The sequence below is a fragment of the Sarcophilus harrisii genome, chromosome 4 (assembly GCF_902635505.1).
Source record: "Sarcophilus harrisii chromosome 4, mSarHar1.11, whole genome shotgun sequence".
Taxonomy (NCBI): domain Eukaryota; kingdom Metazoa; phylum Chordata; class Mammalia; order Dasyuromorphia; family Dasyuridae; genus Sarcophilus; species Sarcophilus harrisii.
Window position 1 is genome coordinate 459,899,851 of NC_045429.1, and position 20,772 is coordinate 459,920,622.

General features: G+C 41.1%; 1 long non-coding RNA gene across 1 annotated transcript; it reads left to right on the plus strand.

The window, feature by feature from the left end:
• Window positions 1-6,822: 6,822 nt before the first annotated feature.
• Window positions 6,823-16,469, plus strand: LOC116423500. Its single transcript, XR_004234112.1, has 2 exons — window positions 6,823-6,894; window positions 15,977-16,469. It is a non-coding gene; the product is annotated as an uncharacterized LOC116423500 (long non-coding RNA).
• The last annotated feature ends 4,303 nt before the right edge of the window (window positions 16,470-20,772 follow it).

Genomic DNA, 20,772 nt, shown 5'->3' on the forward strand with positions numbered 1-20,772 from the left:
TTAATTCCAATACTATGCAAACTATGCTGATACCTAAACAAGGTAGGATGAAAACAGAGAAAGAACACTATAGACCAATTTCCCTAAAGAATATTGATGCAAAAACCTTAAATAAAATATTAGCAAAGAGATTACAGAAAGTCATCCCCAGGATAATAAACTATGGAAGATTTATACCAGGAATGAAGAGCTGGTTCCATATTAGGAAAACTATTAGCACAATTGATTTTTATCAATAACCAAACTAACAAAAATCATGTGATTATCTCAATAGATGCAGAAAAAGCATTTGATAAAATCCAACACCCATTCCTATTTAAAAAAAATACTAGAGAGTATAGGAATAAATGGAGTTGTCATTAAAATGATGAGTAGCATCTATTTAAAACTATCAGCAAGCATCACGTGTAATGGGGATAAATTAGAATCTTTCCAATAAGATCAGGGGAGAAACAAAGTTGTCCACTATTACCATTGCTATTCAATATTGTATTAGCTTTGGCAATAAGAGAAGAAAAAGAGATTAAAGGAATTAGGGTAGGTAATGAGGAAACCAAATTATCAATCTTTGCAGATGATATGATGGTATATGTAGAAAATCAACTAAAAACTACCAGAAACAATCTAGAACTTTAGCAAAGTTGCAGGGTACAAAATAAATCCATCAGCATTTTTGTATATCATCAACAAAGTCCAACAACAAGAGATACAAAGAGAAATTCCATTTAAAATAAGCATTGATAGTATAAAATATTTGGAAATCTATCTACTAAGGCAAAGTCAGGAACTATATGAACACAACTACAAAACACTTTCCACACAAATAAAGTCAGATATAATCAACTGAAAAAATGTCAAGTGCTTATGGGTGGCCGAGGGAATATAATAAAAATGACAATACTATCTAAATTAATCTACTTATTCAGAAATGCCATACTAATCAAACTCCCAAGAAATTATTTTACAGATCTAGAAAAAAATAACAAAGTTCATCTAGAAGAACAAAATTTTGGTCAAGAATTTCAAGAGAATTAATGAAAAAAAAATGCAAATAAAGGTGGCCTAGCTGTGTCAGACCTAAAACTATATTATAAAGCAGTGGTCATCAAAACCATTTGGTACTGGCTAAAGAAATACAGTAATTGATCAGTGGAATAGTTTAGATTTACAGGACAAAATAGTAATGATTATAGTACTCTGGTGTTTGACAAAGACCCCAGCTTTTGGGATAAGAGCTCACTATTTTACCAAAACTTCTGTGAAAATTGGAGTCTAGTATGGCAGAAACTAGGCATTGATCCACACCAAACACCATATACCAAGATAAGATCGAAATGGGTTCATGATTTAGACATAGAGAGTGATATCATAAGCAAATTAGAAGAAAAAAAGGATAGTTTACCTCTCAGATCTGTGGAGAAGGAAGAAATTTGTGGCCAAAGAAGAATTGGAGTTCATTATTGAACACTAAATAATTTTGATTATATTAACTTAAGTTTTTGTACAAACAAAAAGATTGTCAGTGGAAATCTCTATCTGATGGAGTAGCAGAAAGAGATACAGTCAATGTTTCCCACAACTACTCCACAACAATTTAGATGATATGCTAGACCAAATTCTGCCCCAAGGGGAAAATCACGACTCATTTTTCTAGCTGAGGTTAGAATTGAGAGATAGATGAAGAGGTCCGTGAACACAAAGGTCAAGATCTTGTCAAAAGTCTTTGAGCATAGACAATTGCTTCCAACAGTATGTCAAGGTAAGAAGACATCTCATATGGCAAAGGAGGAATTGATCTTAGGTAGGGAGGAGGAATAAATGCCAAGTGGGAGCTCTGACACTCATCACTCATTCATGGGTCACAGATTCAGTGCTGCAGGGCCCTGTGCCTAATGGTTATCTATAGGGTAAGGAGCAGGCTTTAAGCTCTATGCTAAATATTGTCACAATCGGTTTGCTCAAGGCCCAAACCCAGAAGAGAATGACGTTAAAACTCCTTAAAGGAAAGCCTCAAAGGAAAAATACAGCTTGGCCACAGGATCAACTAGAATCTCTAGAAGAGATGAAGATTAAAAAAGAGAGAAAACCAATAATTTTATAAATGAAATTAGAAAACTTAACCAGAAAAATAGAAAAGAAATGAAAAGTATGGAAGAAAAAAATGGAAGGAGAATTAGTAGCTTCACACATGAGCTACAAAGTCTTATCTAAGCAACAGACTCTTTTAAAATTCAAATGGAACAAATTTAAGTTAAGTACTATTTGGAAATCAGAATTTTAAGTCAAATGACTTTAAAAAATAGAAAAAATGTAAAGTGACATATCAAAAACGATGGACCTGGGAAGCAGATAAAGGAGAGAAAATAATGATTGCGTTATTTAAATGAGATGATTAAAAAAAGGGGGGAAGAATATTATATTCTTTATATTTCAAGACATTATTTAAAAAATTGACTGAATCTCTTAGAATTAGAAAAGTGAAAAACAGGGAAAAAATCCTAGTCAAAAATAGAAGAAAAAAAGGAAATTTGAATTCAAGTCCTATACTCTACATGGTGCAGTGAATAGACCACAGGACCTGAATTCAAATTTGACCTCAGACACCTAACACTTTCTAGCTGTGTGATCTTAGGCAAGTCTCTTCACACCTGAAGTTCTTCTGGTAATCCCCTTAACACTGAAAAGCAACCACAAGAGAAGAAAATCATTTGAAGAATTTTGAAGTGTATGGGAACCTAAGACTTTGTATGAAAACGATAGTGGGTCCCAGCACGGTCTAAACAGAGCTTGGGGGATGTGCCCCTCCTCTTCATCTTGACTTAGCTCAGATGAGCCAGGAAAGAGCCTTCATGAGGAATTGCTCATTGTCATGTAGATTGTTAAATATCTGAACTTGAACCCAGTCTTCAAGAATCATGTTCTGGGTATTGCATTATGATGACAGGATTAAGGACCTAGATTGTTTTTTTTTTTTTTTTTTTTTTTTTTTTTTAATAGCTTCAGAGATTTGGAGCCTAAAGAGAGTGATGATCACTCATTGATATATATATTTTTTTAAATGGCATCACAGACACTTCTTATCTGTGACCTCTGAGCCAATCAAGTCAGCCTCTGCTCCCTCATCTGAAAAATGAGAAATTGACTTTGGAAATCTTTCTCTTCCAGTTCCAAAAAGGCACCGCCTAATTAAACAAGATCTCATCTTGCTTTCAAGGCGCATTCCCCTTCCTTTGTCCCTCCCCCAAAGGAGCACTTTGTAACTGCTCTTTTGTGCTTGCTTAAGCAGTAATAGAGCGTCCAGGACTATAAAGTGTCAGAGGAGGTTCATTTGAGATTTTAAGATGTTATTAGAGATTGCTAAAGGGCGGTGTTGTCATCGGATCTGGAAAGCATTTCCAAACTTGGGTGCAGCCTATTTTTCCAGCCCAATTTCTCATCCCTCCCCTTTATATACCACATTCTAGCCACGCTGGCCCACCTCTGTTTCTCATTCACCGCAATCTAGCTCTTGCTTCCCTTTTCCTCCTCAGACCCTTCCTTATGTCTGGGATGCTGACCCATCTCACTTCCACCTCATCCCATCCCGAGCTCCCTTCAAAGCCCAGCTTAGGAACCACTTTTTCCATCCTGATCCCCCCTGCTCTCTTCCTTACTGTCATCATGGTTGTGCTTTCTCTTGTTACCAGAACGTGGGCTTGGGATAGTTTGACCAGGGGCCTAGTGCCAAGGACAGGGCCTGACACATGGTTGCTACTTAATAAAAATGCTTGTTGCTTGGAGTTGGACAAATCCCAGTGGATCACCTCCTATGTACAAGCCGTCGCAGAGGTGCCAAAAAAGAGAGGAAAAATGCTTTAAGAGCATCTGTAGGTAAGCTATCATTGGATTTACTGGCTAGATTTCTTTCTTGAGGACCAGGCTTTAAATCAAAATGAATCTGATTCTAATTAGCCAAAAATAGGTCTTAGTCCAAGCCCCATGTGGTCATTATTTGGGTCCTGATCGATCCAGATTGAATGTAATTATTAGTCATTTCTGCTTGGGCCAGAAACCTCAAGGATTTTCCCTTTTTTATTATTATCATATATTATATTAAATAATTTAATATTTAATTTAATATTATTCATTCATTTATTTACTTATATATTTTTGATCTAGGTGAAAGGAGATTCTTTACCTTTAATATTAATAGCTTTAATCACTGAATGGGGGCAGCTTCAGTCACACTGAGACCCATTGCAGACCATAGCTTAAAAAGGCCAAGGTCTCCTATTGTTACTGGGTCATCTCCTGTCTTCCTGATCCAAAACTGGGCCATTGGACCCAGATGGCGCTGGAGGGGAAATCGAGGCAGGTGACCTCGCCTGGCCCTCCCTCACTTAAATCACCTCCTGATGCCATGGTTCTCTTTGAAAATGAAGGACAAACAAAAACCATCAAGTTTTCTATGCTCTAATTCAAATAACAGACACACTTAACAGAACACCCAATCAGTAAACATTTATTAAGCTTCAATTTATTAAACCACAGTGTGGGACGCTGAGGATCCAAAGCCCCCAATCCATCTGTGCCTGCCCTCAAGGAGCTTGTTCAGAGAAGCCTCTTCTCAGGGCTCCCAAAGAGCTCCCTCGATAACTGAAGGGAAGTTCAGTGTGGAAGACGTATCCCCGGCTATGCGATACCCAGGGTCCTTTCCAGCTCTAATCCTGTAATCCAGGCTCTAATCCTGTAATCCTCCTGCTCCTGTGTAGCCTCTAGAGACTTGCCCAATATTAAGACTCTAGTTTCTTCACTTCCCACTTCTTGTCTCCTTGAGTCATTAACTAAACTCTTTCTGTGCCCAAATGAGCCAATTAACCCGCCAGTGCTCCCAGCTATTACTACTTCCAGTTGAGAGATGGAGACTGGGTCAGCTGGTGGGTGAGAAGCCAGAAGCAAAAGCTGGTTGACTTGGGCGACTGAAGTTTCCAGGGTCTCACCCAGGAGGAGGCCTGGATCAGGTTGTGGTTTGCGATTTTGGGGGAAGATGGGCTCGTTCATCAAGCCACCCCCTCTCTCTCTCCTCCTTCTGTGACTGAAGGATTCCTTCATTATAGTTGTTGAGTCGTTTTAGTCACTCCTGAAATTTCACGACCCCATGTGGGGCTTTCTTGGCAAAGTTACTGGGACGGTTGGCCGTTTTCCTCTTCCAGGTCATTGTACAGATGAGGAAACTGAGGCACACAGGGTGAAGTGACTTGTCTAGGGTCACCCGGCTACTGTGTTGTTTGAGGATGGATTTGAACTCACGAAAAGGAGTCTTCCTAATTCCAACCACCGTGCCATCTAACTGCCATCCGGGAGGTCCCGAGGACAGAAATGCCTTCGGGTTTCCGTCTCTCGAGTCGATGTGGTCCCGTTTGATCCTCACGATAACTGGGGGTGGGCCCCGCGCGTCCTTGCCCGTAGACGAGGCTCACCCGGGGGGCCCCGGCCAAGGCCAAGCGAGACTTGCGCTTAGATCTCTTCTGACTCCGTGCAATGAGCTTTTGGTGACTTCCACGGCCGACGCCGATTTCTAAAAGAAAAGCTACGGTTCTGTCCTGGGAAAGAACGCTAGAGAAACTGGAGGCCCCCGGTTTAAACGATGGGCCCGATGCCGGTTGGCCTTGAACCCGGGTCCTGAACTTCTTCAAACACAGGCATTCTTTCCAACTGTTCCTGCTTTGTCTCTTCCATGGAGATATGGGGGACCCCAGCCTGCCATTTGAGAGGAGGCAGGCTGAAGCCCAGGAAGCTTCATTTCCCAAGCAGGGAGCAATGCCTCCCCAAGAGCCGTTGGTCGGGCCGGCCCCGGGGCCCGGGGGCCCGGGGCCCAGGCAGCCCTTCCGCTTGAGTTGGGGACGTCCCACGCAGATGAGACGTACGCCAACGAGGAAGCATGCCAGCATAATTTCCAGCGGAATGAACTCCTTGTGTCTCTCTTCCGGTGCCTGAGAAACAAGAAGAGAAGAAAAACTTTTCCATGCACCTCTGCAGTCATGTGGATTTCCAAGGCACAGCAGAAGCAGTGGGAGACTTTCTAGAGAGCCGTGAGTATGACGGTGTACATTTCCTAGAGTCAGCCATCACGCCGCGGGCCCTCCTCCGGCCCTCTCGAGGCCCTACGGCTGCCAGGGCCGGAGGCCGGCCGCTCATGGGCGGGCGCTCCTGCCTTCTCCCCGTGGGACCTGCTCCTTCCTTCCCCCCGTCTCTCTCTCCCCATAATATACTACGACATAACGATAGGAGAGCTTATGGCCCAGTGGACAAAGCACTGACTCTGGAGTCAGAAGACCTGGATTCAAATCCCACCTCTGGTGATCGCTTCTTGTGTCCCGCTGGGTCAGCTCAGCTCCTTTGTGAAATGAGGGGCGGCCTGACTAACAGTAACTGAGAGGTTTGAAATAGCGTTTTGGCAGAGTCCTCTACAGATGTCCCCTTGTAGCCTTGGAGGGCCCTTCCTGCTCAAGGTCTGGGAAGGAGAAAGCTTTAATCATGTCCTACTGTGTGCCGGGCAGTAGGGGCACACATCCAAAGGCAGAGGAGGCCCCTCGCCGCAGGGAGCTTGCACATACTAGGGAGTCCCTTGATCAGCACATTGTGTTTACGTGGCTCGGGAAGGCTTTGATGCCCCTGCCCTGATTCCCTCATTCCCCTGCCCCCCTCATCCTCCATTTGAGACAGGAGGAGCCGGTATTAGAGTGGGGGAGGGGGGTGGAAGGTTCCGAGGCTGGCCAACAGTAAGCTGGCTGACCCAAGCCCCGGACTCTAGAATGCAGCGGCAAACAGTCCTAAAGGTCAGTTTAACTTCCAATGGACAGAACAGTAAACTGAGGTGGAGGCAGGGAGAGGAAGCACATGCTCACACCGCCAGTCAGTAACGGAGCCCCGGCCGGAGCCGGGAGCCGGAGGGGGTCTCTGGGAGGCCACCTGGGCTGATGCCCTTATTTCCCAGGCAGGGAAGCCAGGCAGGAGGGGGTTTCTGAAGGGGAAACTGCAGATTTAAGCGTCGAGGGTGGGGAGCCTGTCAGACATAGGTACAAGGCAGGGGATGGAATGTCCTGACTAGCCCTGGGGTGGGGCTGGAATGGAAAGTTCCTGGAGGGCAGGAATCGGCCTGGAATGGTCAGCAGCCAGCACAGCATGGAGGGAGTTAAATGCAGGCAAAAGGGAGCCACTAAGGACTAAGATCCTACTGGGATCCACTTAGGGTTGTTCCTGGGGGAAACATAATCATCATCTGGGGAGGATGCTCCGTGGGGCCGACTGCCAACGTGCATGCGGGTCCATCAGGGAGCCCCAGCTCATGGAATCTTCATGTTGGCAGGAACGCCAGGCTCAGATCCCACGCAGTCAGAGGGCACTGCGGGCACAAAGGCCGTGCAGGAGAGGGTGAGGGGGTCCAGCCGGGAGGGAGCATGCCGGTGGCCCAGCAGGACTCCCAGAACCTCGGAACTGGGCCACGCGGGGCATCCCAGCCCGGAGCAGAACATCACACTTTGTCACCCGTGCTCTTCAAGCATCATCACTTGTGTCCAGCTCTTCATGTCCCCTTTGGGGTTTTCTTGATAAAAATACCAGAGTGGCTTGCCCTTTTCTTCTCCAGCCCATTTTACAGGCAAAGAAACCAAGGCAGCCAGAGTGAAGGGATTTGCCCGAGGTTACATCACTAGACAGAGTTAAATATTAGGAGTCTCCTTCTGTGACATCAAACCATGTTTGTCCCTACATCATTCTCATCCTTCCTCCTGGTTCTGCTTTCTGGGGTTAAATAGAACAAGTTCAAGCCCTCTTCCACATGACATACTTTGAAACACTTAAAGATGCTCCTCTTAAATCTTCTCTTCTTTAGCATAAGCATCTTCAGTTCCTTCCCTCAGTCCTCAGAGGGCATGGACTCAAGTCCTTCTATGGCCCCGATCAGTTTAAATGTAGCTGAGGGGCACCAGTGTATTGAGGTCTTTTGTTAAATCTAAACACAACACTCTAGGTGAGGAAAGGAGAGAAGGAGACACAAACAGATTTTTGTTCATTGAAAAAAACAAAACAAAATTGAATGTTAAATTGTTGCAGGTGTGATCTGACCAGAGCAGACCTCAGTGATATGTCACCATTTTTGTTCTGAATATGGTACTTCTCAAATGTAGCCTCGGATCAAAAGAACTTTTTTGGCTTCTAGGTCATTTTTAGTTAACTTGGACCTTGACATCCATTCAAGTCCCTAATTCTTTTCTGCTATTCTATTATGACTCTGCTATCCTATACCTGGGAGGTTAATTCAAATCCAGCCTCAGACACTGGGCAGTCCCTTAAGCTCTGTTTGCCTTAGTCCACCAGAGAAGGAAATAGCAAGCCACTCCACCATCTTTGCCAAGAAAAGAGCATGCACAGTAGTAGTGACATGCATTAGTGAATGAGAGAATAGCTATAATTTCAGTTGAATGGATTTGGCCCCATGCTCTTGCCTTTGAGGGCTTCAGAATCTTGCTGCGGGTATATATCAGATTAGTGAAAGAATAAGCAGCGTTCTACCAAAAGAGTGGAGAAGGTGCCTTTGTTTTGACGAACATTCTTGTTTGTAGTGAGGTTGTGAAGGCCCATCATCAGCTCTGTGTAACTCTAGTTCTCTGCCATTATCAGAGTGTAATTGGCTTAGCTAAAGTGGCTCAAATCCCAGGGTGAGGATGAGCTGGAGAAGCCTTAATGTTGGTCATTGGAAAGGAAACAGGGTTCTTTGGAAATGAAAGTTGTTTTCCTCCATCCTCACATCAGTGAAGATTTGATCATTTGGGTTTATGGATCTCCTCCTCCAAGGAGCTTTTAGATCCCCTGGTGCAAGTTCCAGATTATAGAGGGGAGGAAATAGATGTAAACTAAGTTCACATAGCAGAACTGAGATTAGAACCCAGATGTCCCTGCCCTAAAGCACTCCAGGCACAATCCAGGCAGTGAAGAAGCTTCAGTCCTGCTGTAGCCATCCATAGTCGTTGATCATGGAACTTTTGAGCTGGGAGACCTTAGACTGATGCCTTCTCTGGTCTCCTTGATTCTAGTCTTTCCATTTTTTACACACGCCCGAGGGACATTTCTCTTAACATGACTCTAAATGCTCTGCTTGGAACTCCAAGCTCTTATTAACATGGCTTTAACCTATCTGTCTAGATTCATCCTCTCCTCCATGTAGCCTATGTTCCAGCCAAACTGGTTGACTTGCCATCCTCAAAAAAAATGGAATCTAATTCCCCACTTAGAAGGCGATGTCCCCCATTCTTGGAATGTTCTTCCTTTGCACATATATTCCTGGAATCTGTATTTTCTTGCAAGGTTTTTAACTCAAGGGCTATTTCCTATAAGGGACTATTCCTGACCTTCTCCCCTTACATTTTTACCACTTACCTCCATCATCCATTATAGGTTCTTTGAACATATTTTCTATTTTTACATTTAAGTACATTTACATCTAAGTACTGGCTTCCCTTCCGCACAGGAGAATGTTAATTAAGCTCGTTGAGGGCAGGCAACGTTTCTCCCCTCAACTCCTATCACAGTACCTGGGGTTCAGTGCTTTCTAAAAGTATATTGAATTTGTCCTTTGTCCCCTCTATGATCTTGGATGAATCAGTTCATCACTGTGGACCTTTTCTCATCTGTAAAATGAGGGGGTTGGATCCAACATGTTTTCAAGACCCTTCCAATGCAGAATCAATCATCCTATGAATTGAGTTTTAGATGTGGGATGGAGACCTAGAGAGGACTTGGGACTTGAATTTATTGTGAATTGTGTAAGCTCATTTTCTTTACCACCATGCAGGATAATAAAGTTAGAGTGTATTTTATCAAGGGAGAGAGTGAGGGTGTGTTCAGGTGAAGGCTGGATGATTGCTTATGGGGCAGGCTACAGTGGGCTTTCCTCTGGTTGGACTAAAGTCCCTTCTGGGTCTCAGACTCTGTGATTCTGGTGCAGTTAGAAGGCACACTGGATGGAGTGCTAGGTCTGGAGTTCGGAAGACATAAATTCTAATTCAGCCCCAGGCACTAACTAACATCGATTTCCTCAGATGTAGAAAAGCACCCACTCCTAGAGTGATTGTGAGGATGAAATGAGAGAATGAATATTCAGGAATCTTAGAGCATCATATAAAACTTCATTATTATCATCATTATTATTGATGATGATGATGAAGGGACTGATGAACCTAAAATAGAAGTCAGAAAATGCAAAGCAACATTTTCCTTAGCTGTCCGTTCCACCTTATCTATGACATCATCACTCCTGTTTGACAGTGGAAGAAACTGAGTCCCAAAGAGAGAAATTGAATTGCCCAAGGTCACCGAGATAGTCCGTGGAAGACCTTGGCTTAAAACACAAGTCTTTTCCCAGTAACTGTGCACACCCACTGTACCACGCCGGCACCCTGGCAACTCAGGGAAATTGATGGCTGTCCCTAAAACAATTTTAATCCTGGAAAATACCAGCAGCAGAAAATATAAAAAAGCTTTGTTTAATTGAAAGACATGAATATTCATACACAAGGCTCTGAAATAGTTTTGAGGTTATTTCTAGGTGAGGTGCAATGCTTATTAATTTTTCTCCCTCCAAAGTGATTTTCTCCTCCCTCAAAACCAGCTTGTGATTAAGTTATTAAGACGGTTTAGTCAATGACTAGATACAAAGCTTAATCCTCCTTTCAGCCTTCCTTACCCAGACCTCCATTCTGATTTCAAGCTTTGCTCAGATTTACAGGGAAGGGGGGCAGACCCCTCAACCTGAGTCAGTCTTTGCAGGGGCTGCCTGCTGGATTCCAGATTCTGGGACTGGACTTTAAGGAGAGCTCTCCTTAACGCAATCTATGAAGCACCTACTATGCACTTGGGAAATGCAGAAGTTATCTGCCTTCAATGAGCCAACCTTGACTGTAGGGACGTTGGTGTAGATGGCGGGTTCTGCCCCCTCTCATCCAGCCCACGTTTGAGGGAATGGTCTTTTTGTCTCTGACTGGGCATCCTCCTTACCTGGCACCAGGGCCTGATACGTGTTCATTAAGCCGAATTAGGAAGACAAATGATGGCAAGCTTGGGCAGGAGCAGCTCCAGGAGCTCCCTCCTCCTCTCACGAGCCGTGGCCGGTTCGGATCTGTTCTCAGCCTCCGAGAGCGGTGGTATCAGGTTGCCAGAGGTTATACCAAGGACCAAGCGCACGCATTGGGCGAGTGCCCAGGAACCGGAGCTGGCAGATGGCAGCCCTTCCTCTGCCCGGAGCAGCCGAGGAGTCGTTACCCTGCTACACATGTGCGGGGCTGACATGAAGCATTCTGGCAGGTTTGCTCGGCTCCATAAATAATTCTAACATTGGACCCGGAGCAGAACCCGTGAAAACCAGCCCATTGATCAGCAGGAACGGGACGTCCAGCAGGGGAGGCGGCTGTGTCCATGCCTTCGCACTGTCTGCCTCAGGAGCAGGGTCCGGCATCCAGCTTATTCATCAAGCATCCTACTACTGGTGCCTTGTAACGGCATCAAGCCTATTCTTTCAGGAGCAATGACAAGGGAGGCACCAGACTTGCTAGACTGACAGGGAGACCCAGAAGTCACAGTGCCATTTTCAGCTATTTCAGCTAAAAAAATTGCACTCAGACTTTTGGGACAGCCTGTGTTTCTCTTCTTCATAGGATAATAGATTTGGGACTAAAAGGGAGCTTAGAGGTCAGTTAGTTCAACGCCTTAAATTTACAAATGAGGAGCCCGAGATCCAGACGAGTCAGACAATTCAGGTTAGTAGAGTTAGGATTTAAACCCAGGTCCTTTGAATCCAAATCTATTACCCTACCAGGACCTGAGTACATAAACAATCCTGATTCCTTTATATTTCATAGAATTTTAAATTTTGAAGGGGCCTTAGATCTCATCTAAACACTTCTTTCATTCCATTTCCCATTTTCGCCCAGTATCAACAATTTATTGTAATAGATTGAGTTCACCTGCCCCATTTCTTCTTCTACCTTATTTATTCTGCTAATTTAGTGCAAAGGTAAGAAGCATCATGGTAAATTGGCTAGGCGGTGGACACGAAGCAAGTAAGAATGGGATTTGAATTGTTCCTCGGACACTTTTTACCATGTCATCTTGGGAAAAGTCACAATCTCTCTGGGCTTCAATTTCCTTACCTGTAAAATGAGACATTTGAACTTGATATTCTCTTTTTCTTTCTAACTCTATGACCTATGAATGAATTCATTGAAGGTATAACTTCGCACAGCCAGTTGATTTGGAGATGGATCTGAGATCAGGGAACTACTCCATCATTTCTTCTTTGTTAAGGTGCAGGCGATTTTGGTTTTTTAGGTTGTTTGAGTTCACTATGTCCAGCACTTTCTGGCTCTCTTCTCTGGAGAAATTATTTGCTTTATCCACGTATGATGTTTCTGAGTCATCTACGAGCTTCTGAACTCTTTTGTTTCTTCATTCAGAAACATCATTTTCAAGATGTTTTTGAATCTTTTTCATTCTATCCATCTCCACTTAGAAGTGATCAAGTTCAAGATAAATATTGACTTGGTTTTGTGCATTTTGTCAGGTTCTTATCCACTCAACTCATCTTCACTCAACTTCACCCACTCAACTCACCTCCATTCAATTTCACTAAACTCACTTTTACAAGCTTTGATTGAAAATGATATCCCCTTTTAGAGCACTTTGCAAACTCTTTAAAAGCACTATACAAATGCTCATTATAGCAACTGATGTACTCTTTAGAGAATTTCTTTGCCTGTTCCTCTATAATCATTTACCTAACACATCTCAGCTCATTAGTGATGGAACAAGATTAAAACTCAAGTTTTAACAGTAAGGATGTGTTTAGATGAGTTTGGCTGGGGTCATGCAATGGAAGTGAGAACCAGGGGCTCCCTCTCGATTCAGAAGCTATTGGATCTGTCTTCCTCCACTGCTGCTATATCCTGGAAAGGCTGTTCTTCCACTTTGGGGAGTTAGGACACATTGGATGAGAAAAGTAGAAAAGCAGACACTCTCAGTGACCGGCCCAAAAGATTGAGGGTTTTAACTCCTATCTATTCACATTTAATTGTGCGACTCTGCTTGCTAGCTTTAGAAAGGGCATGAGTGAATAAATGAGCATCAATTGACCACTTACTCTGAATTGGGCTGACTGTACTGCTGGCACAGGACACAGGAATTACAAATTCATATGGTGGCTCTGTCTTTTTCCTTAGAAAATGAGATCTTTCTTTCCCCTCCCCCCTGGAGTAGTCATGGCAATATACAGTGGAAGCACAAGGTAATAGAAAATATATTCTTGCCTAGGAGAGCTTGAGACAGGAATCCCTTGATCTGATGAGTCTCCCTGCCTTTTTTGCCTCCCCATTTCCTCTTCTTTGTATGGGTCACTGACTAGAGATTCTGAGAAATGAGAGATTTGAGCATTGGTGGTTACATCATTAATAATCTTGAATTTCCGGGTTTCTGAGCTGAGGGATGGCAGCCCAGAAAGAGATTTTCTTTCTTTCATAGCCTGCTTCCTGGAGATGAGAACAAGCCATAGGATAACCTTAAAGTTGTGGTGAAGGACTAAAGCTATGTGAAGGGTTAAAGACGTGGTCCTTGCCAATCCTCCATGATGTTTCCTAGGATGGTCCATGTCTGAAGTGAATGTAAATGAGCTGTTCAAAAATCTCACAAGAGGGTGGTTTGGAGGGAGTATAATAAGTATAAAGTGATACTTTAATGTTTTAGGATGATTTACTAAACACATAAAAGTTCCCTAGACCGAAAAGTTTACAGGTATTGGCCCTATCTTATTTATTATTCTTATGCTTAGGCTTCCTATATTTGTTCATATATGCATGTGAGGCCTTTGTCTCTTAGGCAGTATAGAGAGAACAAAAAGCTGTCTCAAATCTTTTACTCATATTGAAGGCCTTGGTAAAAGGAGGACCTGTTGCCCACATTGGGGAGATCAAGATGGGAGTTTTACCTAAGCTTTGACATGCAGATTTCCCTAATATTTTACTTCATGGAGAGAGCAAATAGAAAGAGAGAGAGAGAGAGACAGAGAGAGTGAGAGACAGACAGACAGACAGACAGAGAGAAAGAGAGAGAGAGAGAGAGAGAGAGAGAGAGAGAGAGAGAGGGAGAGAGGCAGAGAGACAGAGACAGAAACAGAGAGACAGAGAGAGGGGGGAGAAGAGAGAAAGAGAGAGAGAGAGAGAGAGAGAGAGAGACAGAGAGAGACAGAGAGAGCATCTAAGTTCACTGTGGGCTCAGACCCCCAAGCTGGACTTGAGTCCAGGTAAACCTTAAACTTCTTGTTGGGGGGTAGGATGCCTAGACCATAGGGTTCATGGCTAAGAGGCCGTCCATCAACCTGGGCACTGATGTTATATCTGATCCTGCCCACCTGAGCTCAGGTTCCCAGGCTTGGGGAAGATTGCTAGGATGAATGTTTCATAAGCAGGCTAGAAGAAATAAATTTCTCAGAGTCCTCAAATGTAGATGTTAAACAAAGAACATAGACACTCCCCCAAGGAGACTTTTTTCAAAGACTTTTAAGTATTCAGCCAGTCCAAAGGACCTGTGATTTCATAGATTTAGATATTTCCTATAATTTTGCAGATGGTGGCCATCAATGTCTCCCCAACCTGAGTGACTTGTCTATGTTTTCTCGTGAGTTCACCAAACATGGTGGAGGACTTCCTCACTTCTTTTAGTCATCACAAAGGAACCAAATGGAGTTCTTGAGCTCCCCATAAGGGATCTACCATTCTTTTGATCATTTGACCAGCTCATCATCTTCATTTCCTTTACAGCATTCTTTACTAAGGCTCTGGTCCTGGTTAGTAAAACATTCCTCATACCCACTGTGCATCTTTGCATTAACCCTTTGAGTGATTCTGATTTTCAGTTCTTCAGAGACAATAGAGTTTCATAACTGTCAACCACACAGCAATAACAATAAAATCACACAAATCAATTTGTTATAAAGATATGTAGTTTGCCTATAGATTATCTCAAAAAACTTGAAAGTATTGAAAGTGTCTAGGAATAGACATAAAACCTGTACTTTATCAGCTCTGGCAAGTTCGGGGTGAGGAAACTTTTCTATCAGGGCAGATCAGTAGCTGCTCTGTGATTTAGTCTGGCCTAGGGGCAATGAAAGATTAAATAACCTGCCAAGATCACATACCCAGTATGGAGCAAGGGCAAAACTTGAATGCAGATCTTCTTGATTCTGAGGCAGTCTCTTTATCCACCATGGAACACTGCTTCTGCCTGTATCAAATGCATTTTTGTAACCAGGACTCTCCCAGAATAGCAATGACTAGTATATCATAAATTCATCCCTAGGACAGCTAGATTCAAAGTTGGGAAGAAACAAAGCTGGGTTTTTAATTCGTTTTTAGAGGCTGTATGCTTGGACCCAAAGGGATTTATCCTTCTGCAGTGAGGTAATGGGATCATGCTTTCTGGAGTAATGCTTAAAAGAATCTCATTCTGTGGATTTGGAAAGCCCAGCTCAACTCTCTAGAGATTGGAAATGCAATGTAGGAACTGGGTTTAAGGTCACGTGTGTTCCATTCAGCTCAGTCCAATTTAGCTCAGACCTTTTGTTTTGCTCCTGAATTTCTTATTTCTAGGGATTGGGATGGGGGTGGGGAGGGCAGGGTACGGATATTTCAAGTCCTTTTCTCACCTTGGACTAGAAGTGATCATCCTGAGTTTTTGAAAACTGTGTCAATTGAACACAATCTTCCCTCAGAGCAATCAGGAGAGGATTAAAGGCCTAAAAGATGGAAGGGTTCTTTGGGCCATTTCTTCATTCCAATTCCCTCATTCAATAAATGAAAAACCTGAGACCTAGAAAGATAGAGTCACTTGACTCAAATCACATAGCGAATAAGTAACAAATCTTTGAATTTAGGTTCTTTTATTCCCAATCCAGCTCTCTCTAGATTGTACTCTATTGCTGTCCAAGATGTAGCTGGATGGAGGAAGATGACTGTGCGATAGCAGCTGATGAAGTAGCAAATTGGACCAGCTGAAGAAAAAATGACATGGGCCGGAAGTCATATGGATCAGCTGGGAATCCTAGGAAAGAGAAAGCTACAGAAGTCATCTCATTTCCAGCTCTGGTTTACTGTGTTCGGTGAAGTACATAATTACATGAACTATTGTCAAGCCATTTTCCCCATCCAAATGGACTTTTGAACCTAATATAGGTTCTTTTACTCATCCTTCTAAAACATCTTCTCATTGACTAATTTATCATTTATTACAACCTGGTTATTGAGTCACTCCTTAGCCAGGATGAGGGTGAGAAGGACTTTTATACTTTGTGTAGAGAGATATCTTCAGTATCATCTCTTATTAATGGAGGCATAAGCCCTCAGAGCAATGTCTAGGCATATGCAATTCAATAAAGAAGCTCAATAATATAACAACATAATTGTGCTATATTTAATTTTTGGTCCATTATATTGCTCAGTCCATATCATTTAATTAAATTTTCTTTCTTAAAAAATAGCTTTTTTTGGGGGGGAGCAGAGCCAAGAAGGTGGGGAGGACCCCTGTTTCTTTCTGACTTCTTCCCACAACCCTCAGACTTCTAACCAGCAAATCCAGCCTCTGAATTAGTTCTGGACTGGCAGAACACACAAATATTGGGAGCAAAACAAATTACCAGCAGAAGATGATTTTGAAGATCTCCAGAAAAGGTCTGTTTCAATCGGGCATGGAGGGAGGCTGAGCTGAGTGCAGGTAGTGCCCAGACCCAAATTGGTGAGGGCTCCCCATGCCAGAGTATAATTTGATTTTACGTTATAAAAAAGAAGTGAGGTAGAAAGGGATTGTACCAGAAAAAAAGGGGAAAATTGAGGTAAAGTAAGAAAAATTATATATCATGATAAGGCAAAGAAAATCTATAATTGAGGGAAAGAAGGGAAGGGGATGAACATTGTGTGAATCTTATTGTTATTAGATTTGGCTCAAAGAGAGAATATTATATTTGGTTTCACAGAGAAACTTCTCTCACCTTATAGAAAAGTGGAAGGGAAAAGGGGAGGTTTTATATCTCTAGATGCTTGCATAAAATAGAGAAAGAGAAGATCAATGAATTGGACTTGCAAATAAAAAACCTAGAAAAAGAACAAATTAAAATCCCCCAAATACCAAACTTGAAATTCTAAAGATAAAAGAAGAGATTAATAAAATTGAAAGTAAAAAAAAACTATTGAATTAATAGACAAAACTAAAAGTTGGTTTTATGAAAAAAATAGATAAACCTTTAATTGGATTAGAAAAAGGAAAGAGGAAAATCAAATTGTTAGTCTGGAAAAATGAGAAGGGAGAACTTTCCACCAGTGAAGAGGAAATTAGAATAATAATTAGGAGTTATTTTGTGCAACTTTATGCCAATAAATTTGATAACCTAAGTGAAATAGAGGAATACCTACAAAAATATAGATTGCCCAGATTAACAGAAGAGAAAATAAATTACTTAAATAGTCCCATTTTAGAAAAAAAGAAATAAAACAAGATATTAATCAACTCCCTAAGAAAAAATCTCCAGGGCCATATGAAAATGTGAAACATGTGAATTCTACCAAACATTTAAAGAACAATTAACTCCAATACTATATAAATTATTTGAAAAAATAGGGAAAGAAGGACTCCTACCAAAATCCTTTTATGACACAGACATGGTATTGATACATCTAAACCAGGTAGAATGAAAACAGAGAATATTATAGGCCATTTTCCCTAATGAATATTGATGCAAAAATCTTAAATATTAGCAAAGAGATTACATAAAGTGATCCCCAATATAATACACTAAGACCAAGTAGGATTTATACCAGGAATGCAGGGCTGATTCAATATTAAGAAAATTATTAGCATAATTGACTATATCAATAACCAAACTAATAAAAACCATATGATTATCTCAATAGATACAGAAAAAGCATTTGATAAAATCCAACATCCTTTCCTATTAAAAACACTAGCTAGTATAGGAACAAATGGACTTTTTCTTTAAAAAGTCAGTGGCATCTATTTAAAACCATCAGCAAGCATCACATGTAATGGGGATAAACTGGAATCATTCCCAGTAACATCAGGGGTGACACAAGGTTGTCCACTATCACATTACTATTCTTATTGTATTAGAAGTTCTAGCTTTGGCTAAAAGAGAAGAAAAAGAGATTAAAGGAATTTGAATAGGGTAATGAGGAAACCAAATTATCACTCTTTGAAGATATGATGGTATACTTAGAGAACCCTAGAGAATCAACTAAAAAAAATTGGAAACAATCCACAACTTTAGCAAAATTGCAGGATACAATATAAATCCACATAAATCATCAGCATTTTTGTACATCACTAACAAAATCCAACAGCAAGAGATACAAAGAGAAATGCAATTTAAAATAACTGTCGATAGTATAAAATATTTGGGAATCTATCTGCCAAGGGAAAGTCAGGAACTACATGAACAAAACTACAAAACACTTTCCACACAAAGTCAGATCTAAACAATTGAAAAAATATCAAGTGTTCTTGGATAGGTCAAGTGAATATAATAAAGATGACAATGCTACCTAAACTAACATATTTAATTAGTGCTCTACCAGTCAAGCTTCCAAGAAACTATTTTACTAACCTAGAAAAAATAACAAAATTCATCTGGAAAAACATAAAGTCAAGAATTTCAAGGAAATTAATAAAAAATGCAAATTAAGATGGCCTAGCTGTGCCAGATTTAAAACCATATTACAAAGTAGTGATCATCAAAACCATTTGTTACTGGCTAAGAAATAGAGTAGTCAATCAGCGGAATAGGCGAGATTTACAGGACAAAATAGTCAATGACCACAATAATCTAGTGTTTGACAAACCCAAAGACCCCAAATTTTAAGATAAGAATTCACTCTTTGACAAAAACTGCTGGGAAAATTGGAAACTAGAATGGCAGAAACTAGGCATTGACCCACACCTAACACCATATACCAAGATAAGGTCGAAATGGGTTCATTCTCTAGACATAAAGAATGATGTTATAAACAAATTAAAAGAACATAGGATAGTTACCAGTGGAGGAGGAAGAAATTGGTGACCAAAGAAGAACTGGAGATCATTATTGATCACAAAATAGATGATCATATTAAGTTAAAAAAAATGTTGTACAAACAAAACTAATGCAAACAAGATTAGAGGGGAAGAAATAAACTGGGAAAACATTTTTATATTTAAAGGTTCTGATAAAGGCCTCATTTCCAAAATACTTAGAGAATTGATTCAAATTTATAAGAATTCAAGCCATTCTCTAATTCATAAATGATCAAAGGATATGAGCAGATCATTTTTAGATGAAAAAATTGAAACTATTTCTAGTTATATGAAAAGTCTCCAAATCACTATTGATCAGAGAAATGCGAATTAAAGACAATGCTGAGATACCACTACATACCTCTCAGATTGGCTAAGATGACAGGAAAAGGTAATGATGTATGTTGGAGAGGATGTGGGAAAATTGTGGAACGCTAATACATTGTTGGTGGAGTTGTGAACAGATCCAACCATTTTGGAGAGCAATTTGGAACTATGCTCAAAAAGTTATCAAACTGTGCATACCCTTTGATCCAGCAGTATTTCTACTGGGCTTATATCCCAAAGAGATCTTAAAGGAGGGAAAGGGACCCACATGTGCAAAAATGTTTATGGCAGCCCTTTTTGTAGTGGCAAGAAACTGGAAACTAAATGGATGCCCATCAATTGGAGAATGGCTGAATAAATGATGGTAAATGAATGTTATGCAATATTATTCTGTAAGAAATGACCAGCAGGATGATTTCAAAGAGGCTTGGAGAAACTTACATGAAGTGAGGGAAGTAAGCAGAACCAGGAGACCATTATACATGGCAACAAGAAGATTATACAATGATCAATTCTGATGGACATGGCTCTCTTCAACAATGAGATGATTCAAACCAGTTCTAATTGTTCAGTGATGAAGAGAGCCATCTATACCCAGAGAGAGGACTGTGGGAACTGAGTGTGGGTTCACAACATAGCATTTTCACTCTTTTTGTTGTTGTTTCCTTGCATTTTTTTCTTCTCTCTTCTCTCTCTCTCTCTCTCTCTCTCTCTCTCTCTCTCTCTCTCTCTCCTTGTGTGGCAAGGTAATTATATGAATATGTATGCATATGTTGGATTTAACATATGTCTACCATGTTTAACATATGTTGGACTACATGCCATCTAGGGGAGGGCATGAGGGAAGGGAGGAAAATTGGAACACAAGATTTTGCAAGGGCTAATGTTGAAGTATTGAAGAATTGTCCACGCATAGGTTTTAAAAAATAAAAAAGCTTTAATAAAAATTAAAAAATTAAGAATAGCTTTTTATTTTCAAAATATATGCAAAGATTAATTTTTAATATTCACCCTTGCAAAACCTGGTGTTCCAAATTTTTTCTCCTTCCCTTACCCCATCCCTTCCCCTAGACAGTAAGTAATCAGTATCTGTTAAACATGTACAATTTTATACATATTTCCACAATTATCATGCTGCACAAAAAAATCAGATCGAAAATGAAAGAAAATGAGAACAAAAACAAAAAGCAAGCAAACATCAACATAAAGATGAATAAACTATGTTGTGATCCACATTCACTTCTCACAATCCTGATGCAAATAGCTCTCTCTATCACAAGTCTATTGGATCAATTAAATCTTCAA